General features: G+C 42.3%; 1 protein-coding gene across 2 annotated transcripts in view; it reads left to right on the forward strand.

Annotated features, from left to right (window-relative positions):
- The window catches only part of opcml (opioid binding protein/cell adhesion molecule-like), a 313,601-nt gene that overhangs the window by 211,016 nt on the left and 90,451 nt on the right, over window positions 1-12,134 (forward strand). The window lies entirely within an intron of this gene.

A 12,134-nucleotide genomic window follows, 5' to 3' on the forward strand; every position in this document is an offset into this window, starting at 1 on the left:
AATTTCATCATCACAACAGACACAAAGCAATTGAGAAAAGTGTGTCGACTGTCGGCTGAGTGTTACAAGAGGACAGTTTTTGACAGTTCACCCATTGTTGACCTCTCTCCAGGTACTGGAACTCACAAGTGCAGCCAATTTGAAAGTTGTCTGCTGTTTGATGTTAAGGGTTGAGACCTAATGTGCCACCTTGTCATCAAGGTGTCTTAGTTGGGTCAAACCCTTTCAAAATGATGATCTAAATACCTCACATGAAGCTATTCTCTGTGCTGCTTTTCTTAAAACAACTCTGCTACAATAGAGAAAGATCCCCCCCAGTACATACACATTCTATCTCTTTCTTCTCTGTGATTGATTTCTCCCTGTATCCCTGTAGAACAGTGCTGCTAATGCAGCTGAGCAGGGAATGTCTGGATGTGACATTGTCCATGTTTGTTTTATCCACACAGCCAAGCAAACAACTAAACAGACCCAGGAGTGTGAAGTGGTTTAGGACACCATGTGTGTATGTTTAAAGGGCACTTTACCCAAAGCACATCAACAGTATATCCATCCAGAACTCCCCGTGTGATTTACTAAGGTCTGGAGATGCCTGCCATCGAAATGTTTGCCTCCGCCCCCGTGTAATGGAGCTCCACCGGCAATATTTCAGAAGTCTTCACATGGTTACTCACTGTGATCTACAGACCTTGTGAACATATATTTGCTGTGAACTGTGTTTTTCTACCAAAGGCATCCACAAACTGTTTCTGCCTCTGCACATAACAAAACAAGTGACACAACCATACGGCAATCTGTGGGGATATCACGGTGCTGGTTATTTTTGTTTGTTCAGATGCGTGTATGTCGCTTGTGAGCATCAAAAATGAGCCTCATTCTTTTGGTCACCAGGAGACATCCCAAAACTAAAGCTACCACTAAAGCACTAAAGCTAAAGCTATCTGGATGAACAGTTACCCTTCCAGGTAGGTGGGACAATGTGCAATAAGAAGGCCGTCAACACACACTGGAAGGTCAGGGGTTTGAATCCCAGGACCAGCTGGGAACAACAGTTTTCCACAGGAGAGAGGAAAAAAAAGTATCATTAATGCTCTTTCTTCCAGAGTAGCTGACAGAGAGGCTGTTGTGTACTTCACCTTTAGTAGCTCAGGTAGCGAGGAGAAGAGGGCTGAACTGAACATGTGCACTATTATGAATATGAAGCAGGACAATGCCAAACACAGCACGGACTCTCAACAAAACGTATCTCTTCACAGAGCAACTACAGAGGAAGTCTAATAAAATGAATACAAGAAGTTTCCTCCTGTTGAACCTTCACCTGCAGCCACTTGGCATGCATTCAGCTAAATCTACAGCACCACGGCAGAACCTGCCAGGGAAATACAAGGAGAGGGAGATAACCTTTTATATTTATATCTTATCACCTAATATATTTATATACGAAGCCATTGCTCAGTGAGTGCTTTTTTCAGTGTGTGCAGGGCTTGTCAAGTATGTTGTGCTACCCTCAATATTAACTTCATATTTTTTATCTGTGCATTTCCAGGATTTGCTACTGGAGCATTTTTTCTCCAAAATGAATAAACCCTGTGAAAAATTGGTTCCTGTAGATAGTCTTAAATAATATAGTAATATCCTGCAGTAAGTCATAGCTTTAGTTTTAACAATGGGACTTCTTTTTGTTGAACGACCAGTATCCACATTGGTGTGTGTGTCTCTGTGTGTAATTGCCCTGTGTCTCTTGTTCTACGTCATACCCACTGATGATGTGCATACACACACACACACACGCACACACACACACACACACACAAAGAAAGAGATAGTTACTTTATAAATCCCACAAGGGGAATTTCTTTCGCTACAGCAGCATTTATACATACAGATAGGCAATCAAAATATCAGAGTGAACATTACATATAAAAATGCACGATATATACAATAAAATAGAATAATATTAAATGAACGAACTAAACAATAGTGCAAGGATTTAACCAAACAAACAAACAACAGAGTAACAGTGTTATAGTCGTGCGATTGATCTGGCCAAAGGGGATTTATTATAGAGTCTTATAGCAGAGGGCAAGAAGGTTTTCCTGTATCAGTCCTTGTGACAGCGGAGCAGTTGGAGAAAGTGCTCCGCTGTCCCTCCAGTAAGTGGTGGAGAGGGTGGTCCGGGTTATCCAATATGGATAATAGTTTCTTCAGTGTCCTCCTCTCTACCACCTGTTCCAGATTGTCTTGTTTACAGCCAATGATGGAGCCGGCCTTCTTAACAAGTTTGTTAAGTCGGTTGGTGTCTCCGGCTCCAGTGCTGCTCCCCCAGCAGACTACGGCGAAGTACATTGCACTGGCCACAACAGACTGGTAGAACATCTCCAACATCTTGCTGCACACGTTGAAGGATCGAAGTTTCCTCAAGAAAAAGAGTCGACTCATCCCCTTCTTGTACACAGCGTTGATGTTGGTCTTCCAATTCAGTCTGCTGTTGATGGAGACACCCAGGTACTTGTACTCCTCCACCATGTCCACATCATCTCCCAGAACTCTCAGCGGTTGTGGAGCTGTCGTCTTCCTCCTGAAGTCGACCACCATCTCTCTGGTCTTGGCCACGTTCAGAAGCAGGTGATTTCTACCGGCCCACTCCACAAAGTCATCCACTACTGCCCTGTACTCCTCCTGTCCATCCCTTATACACCCGACCACTGCAGAGTCATCAGAGAACTTCTGCAGATGGCATGACCCTGAGTTGTACTGGAAGTCAGTGGTGTACAAGGTGAACAGGAAGGGAGACAGACTGTGGAGCTCCAGTACCACTGACCACCGCATCAGGAGCACTGTATTTTTTAATTAAATTGTTTTTTTTAAATTTATTATACTATATTGATTCCTTTAAGGGGGAAATTTGTCTCTGCATTTGACCCATCCCTGTATATAGGGAGCAGTGGGCTGCCAATGACAGGTGCCCGCGGAGCCTGGGGTTCAGTGTATTGCTCAGGTACACTACGACACGTGACACTTCCCAGTCGAGGATCGAACCGTTGACCTTCCGGTTCCCAGACAACCCTCTTAACTCTCTTAGTGAGCCACGGTCGCCCCATTAATTGTCATATTAAATGTCAGATCTCTGTCGGGAAAAACGTTTTTAATCAATGATTTTATTGTTGGGCACAAACTGGACTTTTTGTTTTTAACTGAAACTTGGTTAAACCAAGATAACAGTGCAGCTGTTCTTATTGAATCAACACCTCACAACTTCAGTTTCATGAGTGAAACAAGAGCGCATAAGAAAGGAGGTGGAGTTGCTATTTTATTTAATGATTCTCTTCATAAAGCAGATGTCCTTTGGTCATTTTACTTCTTTTGAATATGTGGCTCTGAATTCCACTCAAGCTTTATTCCTAAACATTTACAGACCTCCTAAATACTGTGCAACCTTCTTTGATGAGTTTACTGAACTGCTGTCTATAATCTGTATGGATTTTGACTGTGTTGTTATTGTTGGTGATTTTAATATCCATGTTGATAATCCCCAGGACAGAGGGTCTATAGAACTATGCGGTGTCCTTGATAACTGTGATCTGACTCAGCATGTGACAGGACCCACCCACAACAGGGGGCACACTCTGGACCTAATCATCACCAAAGGTGTAAACATTTCCAAGGTTGCTGTGACTGATGTTGCACTCTCTGATCATTTCTGTGTTTTCTTTGAGAGTGCAATCTCCTTGCACACAAATGTTCAAACCGAGGTTGTGACAAAGCGTTACATCTCTGAAAACACCAGTGAACTATTTATTCAGAAGTTCTCCTCCACACCAGCCCTCTCTTGCCTCTCAGTCAATGAGCTTGAGATTAAACTCTTTGTTAACAAAGAAAGGAGGATGGACTTTGTCTCTAAATAGTGAACAGCAGCTCTGGTAAGTTAACTGCTTTTGTTTTTACATCTGCAGTAGTTTTATTATGCTTGTTTATATATTATTATTTGTACAACTTGTTTTTATGAAGATGGATTTTTGTTTGGTTTTATGTGATAGGAACCATTGTTACGTCCAATGTGCCAGTGTTGCCAACTTGGCGACTTCTCGCTAAATCTGGTGACTTTCCAAACCCTCTTGGTGACTTTTTTTTGTCAAAAGCTACTAGTGACAAATCTAGAGACTTGTTCTGGTGTTGTTGGAGACTTTCCTGGTGTTTTGACTCTGACGTGAAAGCGCGTACGTTCTACACCAGGGGTGCCCACACTTTTTCGCCTTGCAAGCTACTTTTAAAATGACCAAGTAAAAATGATCTACCTACATTAAAATGCTGAATATCTATTTTTATATATACATATATATATATATATATATACTGAGTGTACTTTATATTTTATATTTACAATATATGTTGGCGTACCTTGCATAACTGCATGAACCCTTATGGCACAATACAATTCTGTACATTTTTGGTCATTACCTTACTCTGATGACTTGCACTGAATGGGATTGGCCAGAGTTTCATCGTCCGGACAGTAGCTGCTGGTAGCCCGCCTCAAGCAGACTTCAAATGATCATCAGTCATGGTGGAACGGTGTTTGGACTTAATGTTCTTCATGTGGGAAAAGGCTGACTCACATAAATGAGTAGAGCCGAATAATGCAGTCAAAAAGGTATCACATTTCCTCATGTTTGGGTACTTTTCCTCTGTGAGAAAACTGTCCATGAGCCCTGGACTTCAGCTGAATGTCAGCTTGCAGTGTCAAAATCTCATCCTCCACTCCAGACGAGTTCAGGTGAAACAGCGTTGCAATTTTTGATGCGAGTAAATCAACCTCAATATCTTCCCGAAATGTGCAGCACATAAATGTAGCAACTGGCTCGAGTAAAGCAAAGTCTCGAAAGCGTTTGTCAAACTCTGACAGACACTTGTCAATCTGCTCTGTGTAGCGCGCACTGTCAAGTTACGCACACGCCTTCCGTTGAGTCTCCAGCTCTGACGCGAGGTTTTGGACGTTTCCCAAATCATGGTGCTGCAGCTTTAGCTTCTTTAGTAGAAATAAATTGGAAGGCTAACTAATTAGCTCGCAGGAGTTTTGCAGTAGCTCGCGCGGTTGACCGCGCATACGTGGTGACCCGTGTGTTAGAAAATCAAGTGGCAAATGCCATGCGGGCATCTACTTTTTTTTGAATGGCATGCGATCTACCCGCACTACCTCCGCGATCGACTGGTCGGTCGCGATCGACGTATTGGGCACCCCTGTTCTACACTGTCGTGAACGAGCAGCGGGTGCTGCCGTGAGCCCCTCCGCCGCCCCAAAGCAATCACAGGCGGTAACTCTCACAGCAGCCTCGCGCAGCAGTCAGAGCAGAGAGGAGACGCACTCTCGGCATATTCTCTGCAGTTAGTGTATTTACAGGTGTTGGCTTCATTTTTACACGAAACCGTAGCTGTGTTTCAGCGGCAGGACAACAGTGAAGGCCCAGGTATAAAATGCACGGCCCGCTACTGGTATACATGGACCTACTATATGCATTAGCATATAGTAGGTCCAGAGTTGTATTGTTCCGTGTGGGGCAGTTAACACACTGGTGACAAGTTGGCAGTGCTTTATCCTGTGTGGTGTGGTTAAAGTCTCCAGTAATAGCCAAAAATGCACCAGGATGTTGAATCAGCAGTTTAGACAGTGGAGTGGATGGTGTCCACTGCTGCCTCTGCATCAGCTGATGGAGGAACATACACAGCGACAACAACGGCGGATGAGAACTCCCTCGTCAAATAATACGGACGCATCCCCACGGCTAGAGGCTAGAGAGACATGGGGGAACAGAGGGCTGGTTCACTGTGATTTTAACAATAAAGAAATATTCAAAACAAAACTTGCAGAGCAGGGGAGTCAAAAAATGTGTTACCAAAAAAACAAGGAAAACCAGAACGAGTAAAACACAAAAACAGGATAAGGTAATTTAAACAAAAAGCACGAGGGATACATACATGATAGCAGGGAACATACCGGGAAGCATAGCAGGGCAGAGCAGGTAGCATAACAGACAAACTGAGACAGGGGACTCACAGGGTTTAAATATTAGGTGATTAGACACAAGATTCAATCAGGGGCGGGGCAGACAATCACAAAGGCGGGAAAACATACAAAGGCAGGAAGTGAAGTGAACACGGGCACGAGGCAGGGAAATTCCAAATAAAACAGGAAACAAACTAAACATCACCCAAACGTGACAATTTGGGCTGCTCAAGACATGTATGTATGTTGACATGTCTGAACAAAAGTCTTAGTTTCCCTCTATTAGTTTAGTTTAGTTTTCTCTCCTCAAGTTGACGGTAATAATTGGAGATTCTGCTGTGTATGGTCTTCTCTTTCATGTCTTTTTCTTTGTCTAAAGTCAAGGATTTATTATTGTCATTATACAATACAGCATTGCTATTATTCAGGGCGGTTTTAATCACCCGCTCTAGAGCCCTCCTTTGTCATGCACATCCCATATCAGTTTGGAATGTTTGCACTCAGGATGCTTTCTATTGCTCCTCCGAAAATCAACAATCAGCTCCTTGCTTTGAGTGATGTCGAGCAGCAGGTTGTTCTCTGGTCACCATTCTGCAGGATTGTTGACTTCCTCTCGAAATGAAGTCTCAACGTTGTTCGTAATCCGGTCGATGTCGGTAGTGTAGTCTGCAAACAGATTTTTCCTCATGTCGGTAGCAGTCGGTAGAGTAGAAGAGGTGTGGCTACCAATCCGGACTGTCTGGAGTCTGTTTGTAAGGAAGTCCAAATACCAGCTGCACGGTGAGGCACTGAAGCCCAGAGGGCTACATTTGCAGATTCATGGGGGGATTGTGTTAAATGCATTGAAATCACCAAACAGCATTCTAGGGAATGTGTTGTTATTTTAAGTGTGTGAATGCTATTTGAGTGGTAGCCTGATGATTTTTAATTACATGGTGTAGCAACTCCATGATAAGTTTTCAAATACTGGAAGAGGTGAATGTGATAATTACCTTAATACAACCTTTAACATGTCCCGTGTTATTTTCTTTCTCTTCAGCTTCATGGTATGTTGGTTCTTAACAGTTCCTGTCTGGTCACCTGGCCTCCTCCTTTCATATACTCCCGGTAGCTTTCTTTACTGTCACTCTGGTTGCTGATAGTGAGTCTTCTTCCATTTATAGCCCCATTCCTTCAAATCTCACCCTCACACCATCATTTAATTGTTTATTTGTATGTATTTGTTTATTTTGCAGGGACAATGCACACCAATCAACAGTCAAATTGTGAGTGAGCCAGAGTTAGCCAGAGAGGCTACTTTTCATCTCCTGTCCCCAGCCAGATGTTTGAAGGCAGCCTCAAATTTCAAATTAAAATGGAATTAAAATTCATAGATAAAGTAACGTATAGACAAAAACCAATACACATATAAGCAAAAGAAAAGACACAACAGGCTGCAGCATGCGTCAGGCAGAACAAACCCACCTACAGTACAAGCACATAATACTGAGGCACAACAAATACTATGTCCCTGCATTCAGCACCACACACAGACTACACACATTAGTTTGTGCAAACTAATTCCAAATTTATAACATCCACTATTCATAAAAAGAAAGAGAAAGAGTTGGCACAGAAAGCTGACTTTCCATTCTTTCATTGATGCTTCATATGTCCTGCCAGATCTTGGTTTTATAGTATAAATACCCCAGTGCATTCTGAGCCTAGATTGGTTTTTATCTAAATGTTACATTCTCCTGTTCCCCTGCAGAAAATACATTAACTTGAATTTGGCCTAATACAGGTAATGTCGATGTCACTGTTTTAATCTGGCGGAATGAATCAGATCAGAAGTATTAATGTGGTAACTGAGGTGTACAGTGGGCATACAGAAATCATTTTAGGCCCACCCAAATAGCACAACAGCCATGATTCCATAAACATATTTCAATTAGGAGAGACTTATTTTATAATTTAACAATGATTTATTATACAAGCGTCAAATATGAAAAGTGCAAAGTCTTTGGCGATTGGACTCCATCCTGAAGTACTATCACCGAGGGTAGGGATACTGAGGTCCAACAGGCCTAATCCCCCCTGGAGTCCAGACACTGGTGGTGGTGGTGAAAGGAGTTGCTGCAATCTGATGATGAATCAGGAGCCTGACTGTGATGCTGACTGGAGGTGACTGGGGTGGAGGCGGGTCGCATCTGCTTAACGCTGAAATGACAACTGACAACAGCAGAGAGGAGAACACTTTAAAGTTTGACAACAACGATCTGATTGGCTGAAGGAAACTGTGTGCCGAATCTGGTTGGTTGCTTAACAGTGCACGCCCCCAATCAGCTGATAGAGTAATTACAAGGAGAGGAGAGACAGAGATCACAAGTGAATGTCTTCCTGACTGAACTTGCGCTTGAGCTACATTTGTATGCACATTTTGAAGTAAGGCATAAGTAACACTGTATGAAATTCGATAAAACTTCCTCAATTGATCAAAAAGGTTTTCTGGAGGTGTTTTTTGTAAGTAAAAACAAAATTCTGATGTCGCAAATACATGACTGATTAGCTGTTTCCCCTGTAAGCATCTTCCCTGTTATCTATTTATATTGTCTTGGACTTTGGACAGCATGAAACATGGCCAATACTAACGAGGAGAATTACATTTGGCCCAACTGAATCAAATTCCTGAAGTACCCTCTTTGTTTTTCTCTCGTAGATGGTCAAGTCGACTTTTCCGGTCCGCAACTCATCTTCTCCTGATCTGTTCACTGGTGGATTCCAGCCATACATAGTCTTGACCGCCATTTTCTGCCAAAACTGCGCTTTTTGTAGCAGAGTCTATTTGCTCCAACCTAGTTGATGGAAACACACATATATTGCATTTCTTTTTCCAAAGTTTGCTTCAAATTTGCTTGACAATTGAATGGAAACATGACCAATGACCAATTCATATACGTACAATAGTTAGAAAATGCAACAACACTTGAGCTCTAACTAACATGTCCTGTAATCTCCTCCTCATAACTCCTCTGGAAGTAGTTAAGTATTTGGTGATACAAAGATAGTTTGGAACATTGTGAGTAGAGGCGAGTGGGGCAAAGCTGCTGTTATTCATCATTATTCTACAATTTCATGTCAGTGGCTGGATAGAATAGTCTTCAAATAGTGTTTGAAATGCATTTGGCTGCAGAAGCTGATATGAGGGGATAGCCGCACGCTCACAATACCAGGTGCCCTAAATCATGTATATGCATGTCCAAGGCCTTTGGCAATAAAAGTGGATAGCAAACATTTTATTCCAAATGGAGCTGATTCCCTGATGCCCCGCTGCAATTTGACTTTGACAGATACTGTTGTTGTCATTTGCTTGTAGTTGGCAACGGTTAGTATATATTTTACAGACGGTAGTAACTGTGGTCACCATGGATGATGTGGATTACCTCCTACAGCACATACTGTATGTGAAAATCTGAATTTGCGATCAAACATCTTAGTGCCCACCAGCCCTGGGTTATTTTTTGAAACTACACCACTTGTAAAAAAAAAGAATCCCAGGTTTAACATGGAGTGGTTCTCCAGGAAAGATGTCGAACTGCAGAGGGGACGGTACCTGCTCAAGAACAGGAGCATTTTTCCGGGAGGATTAGCAAACATGAAAGCAGCACGACAACATGGTACAATTGGGCAAACATAGCTAACCAAACCGTCAGCACATACAAACTGGGAATTGAGCGGTAGGCTATGTGCTCAGCTGGATTATCACCTGATCAACTGTGTGGAAAATAGTAAAATAGTGCATTATGTCAAATTGTACAAATCTGTGAAGTAAATCAGTGTGTAGTGGTCGTCCTCCCGCCAACTTCCACCTAGAAATGTCACTGAAGTGTTAAAATACTGTTTGTTAATTTAGCAGGTGTGAGTATGATGAGTTTGTGGCATGCATGTGTGCCGTTGTGTGTCCTTTTGATGGAACATGAAGCACAGTAGCACATCATGGTGCAATGTTTTTTTATTTTTTGACTTGTTTTAACCGCTTAATCTTTTTGGTATCAGAGATGGAAGGAAATGTCAGTATACACATTATCTGTCAGACAGATTACTGGTACTGTGTGTCGCATTCTGATGTTAAATTATGTGCAGTGCTTGTACATGCATTAGTCATGAAAGCGACCTCTCATGTCTGATGTGATCTAAAGGAAGAGGCATGTGTCATAAACAAGTCAGTGATGAAATCGTATGATTACAACTTTTCAAGGCTTTCCTCCCCACCACCATTTGGTTTTATTTTGAAATTGCTACATGACCTCCATGTTCTTCTAGAGCAGGGATTCCCAAAGTGTGGTGCGCGCACCCCCAGCTGCCTCCAGGGGGTGCGCGAGAGGAAAAATGTAATGGTGGTCTAATGGTGTAATAATTGATATTAAATATAATTTTAAAAAATTTAAGTGGGATTTTTTCACAAAAACATGAATTATAAAAATTCCCTTTGTAACATTTAAATTTAAAAACTTACAATTTAATAAATAAATGCACTTCTGCTCCTGCCGCCAGACTGTCTTTTACATACACACTACACGTAGCCTAGCTTGTGCAGCTAACAGCTAACTTCATTCATTCAGCAACGTTCATGCAAATATGCTAAACTGGCTGAAATTTGGGAAACTGTCAGGTGGGACATCTGAAGCTATCAGTCATAAAAGAGGAGAGGGACAGAGAGAGAGGAATCAGAGGCGAGAGGAACAGAGAGGTGCGTTGGGGAGAGACCGGGAGAAGAAATCGAGCAGGAGTCAGAGAAAGATGAGATGGAGGAGACCGAAAAGGAGGAAGGGATAGCACAGACAAATGGGGAGCACATAGGCCCATCGCGGAGTCAAGGTGAAAGAAGAGGAAACGAGAGTGAGCATCAGACTGGGAAAAAAAAGAGGAAATATGATGAAAATGATCTGGTCTGGGCTTCACTTGGATTGGCAATGCAGATTGCCCAAAGCCACAGTGCGTGGTGTGCAGTGAGTTTCTGGCTAACAGCTGTCTGAAGCCATCTTATTTACGTCGCCACCTGAACACCAAGCATGCCAGTGCAAGTCAAAAGCCCCTTACATTTTTTATATCGAAATCGGAGGAGTTACAAAACAGCCCAAAACAACTGCAGTCTCATTCATGTGTTGGGTCTACAAAACACGCACTGCGGGCTTCATATCTGGTCACAGAATAGCAAGAAAGGGGCTACCGCACACAATCGCCGAAGACGTTACCAGCTGCCAAAGAGATGGTGGAATGTATGATTGGAGAGTGTAACTTTATTGTAATTCGATTCAGATTAATGTAACCGCTATGTATGGTTAATTGTAAATTAAATGTGATGCAATCTGCCTCTGAGCCTGTGCGTGTGTCCTCGCCATCCTTATTGCTCTTTAAAAGTGACGCCTTGTGTAACTGAAATGTATTGAAACTTTGTTGCAGTGTTTCAGGGCGTTTTCACACCCGTAGTTCGTTTGCTTTGTTCCGATTCAGGGATTAATATGATACAATGTTGCAGTTGCCCCTTTGTTCGGTTTGTGTTCACACTGCAACATTTAACAGCAGACTAAATCTTGTAAACAAACGCCACGCGCGAGCAAACTGTTCTCTCATTGGTCCGATTGTTATGCGGCTATAAATAGGCTCTGTTGATTTTTTTTCTTTTAAGGTGTGGGGGATTGGGGGTGCGTGAACCCGGTTGGGATGTAGAAGGGGGTGCGTGGCCTAAAAACTTTGGGAACCGCTGTTCTAGAGTATTCCATTAAAGTGTAATGTCTCACTTCTAAAACTCACTTTTACATTTACAATGCAAAGAAAAAAAAGAGAAGAAAACTCCAAATATCAAGGCAACAAATTAAAAAAAAATGTGATATTCAAAATAAGGTTTGACAATCTAACCAAATTTTTGAAAGCAGCTATAACCAATATTTCTATGATAACGATGTATTAACAGAATGTGAAAAGGGTCTCTGGTAGTGATGAACCTACAGAGAACGTTCTGCTGAATATGTAGCTCTTCTTGGCTTTACTGAGCTTTATAATGAGCTCCGGCTCACTGTTTAGCTCTCCGGATGCATACTTTAATGTTTTGGTTCATTCTCAATGCTAGGGTTATTTTTGACATCGCTAAAAG

This window comes from Anarrhichthys ocellatus, unplaced genomic scaffold (genome assembly GCF_004355925.1).
Source record: "Anarrhichthys ocellatus isolate YVR2014 unplaced genomic scaffold, GSC_Weel_1.0 scaffold59, whole genome shotgun sequence".
NCBI classification, from domain to species: domain Eukaryota; kingdom Metazoa; phylum Chordata; class Actinopteri; order Perciformes; family Anarhichadidae; genus Anarrhichthys; species Anarrhichthys ocellatus.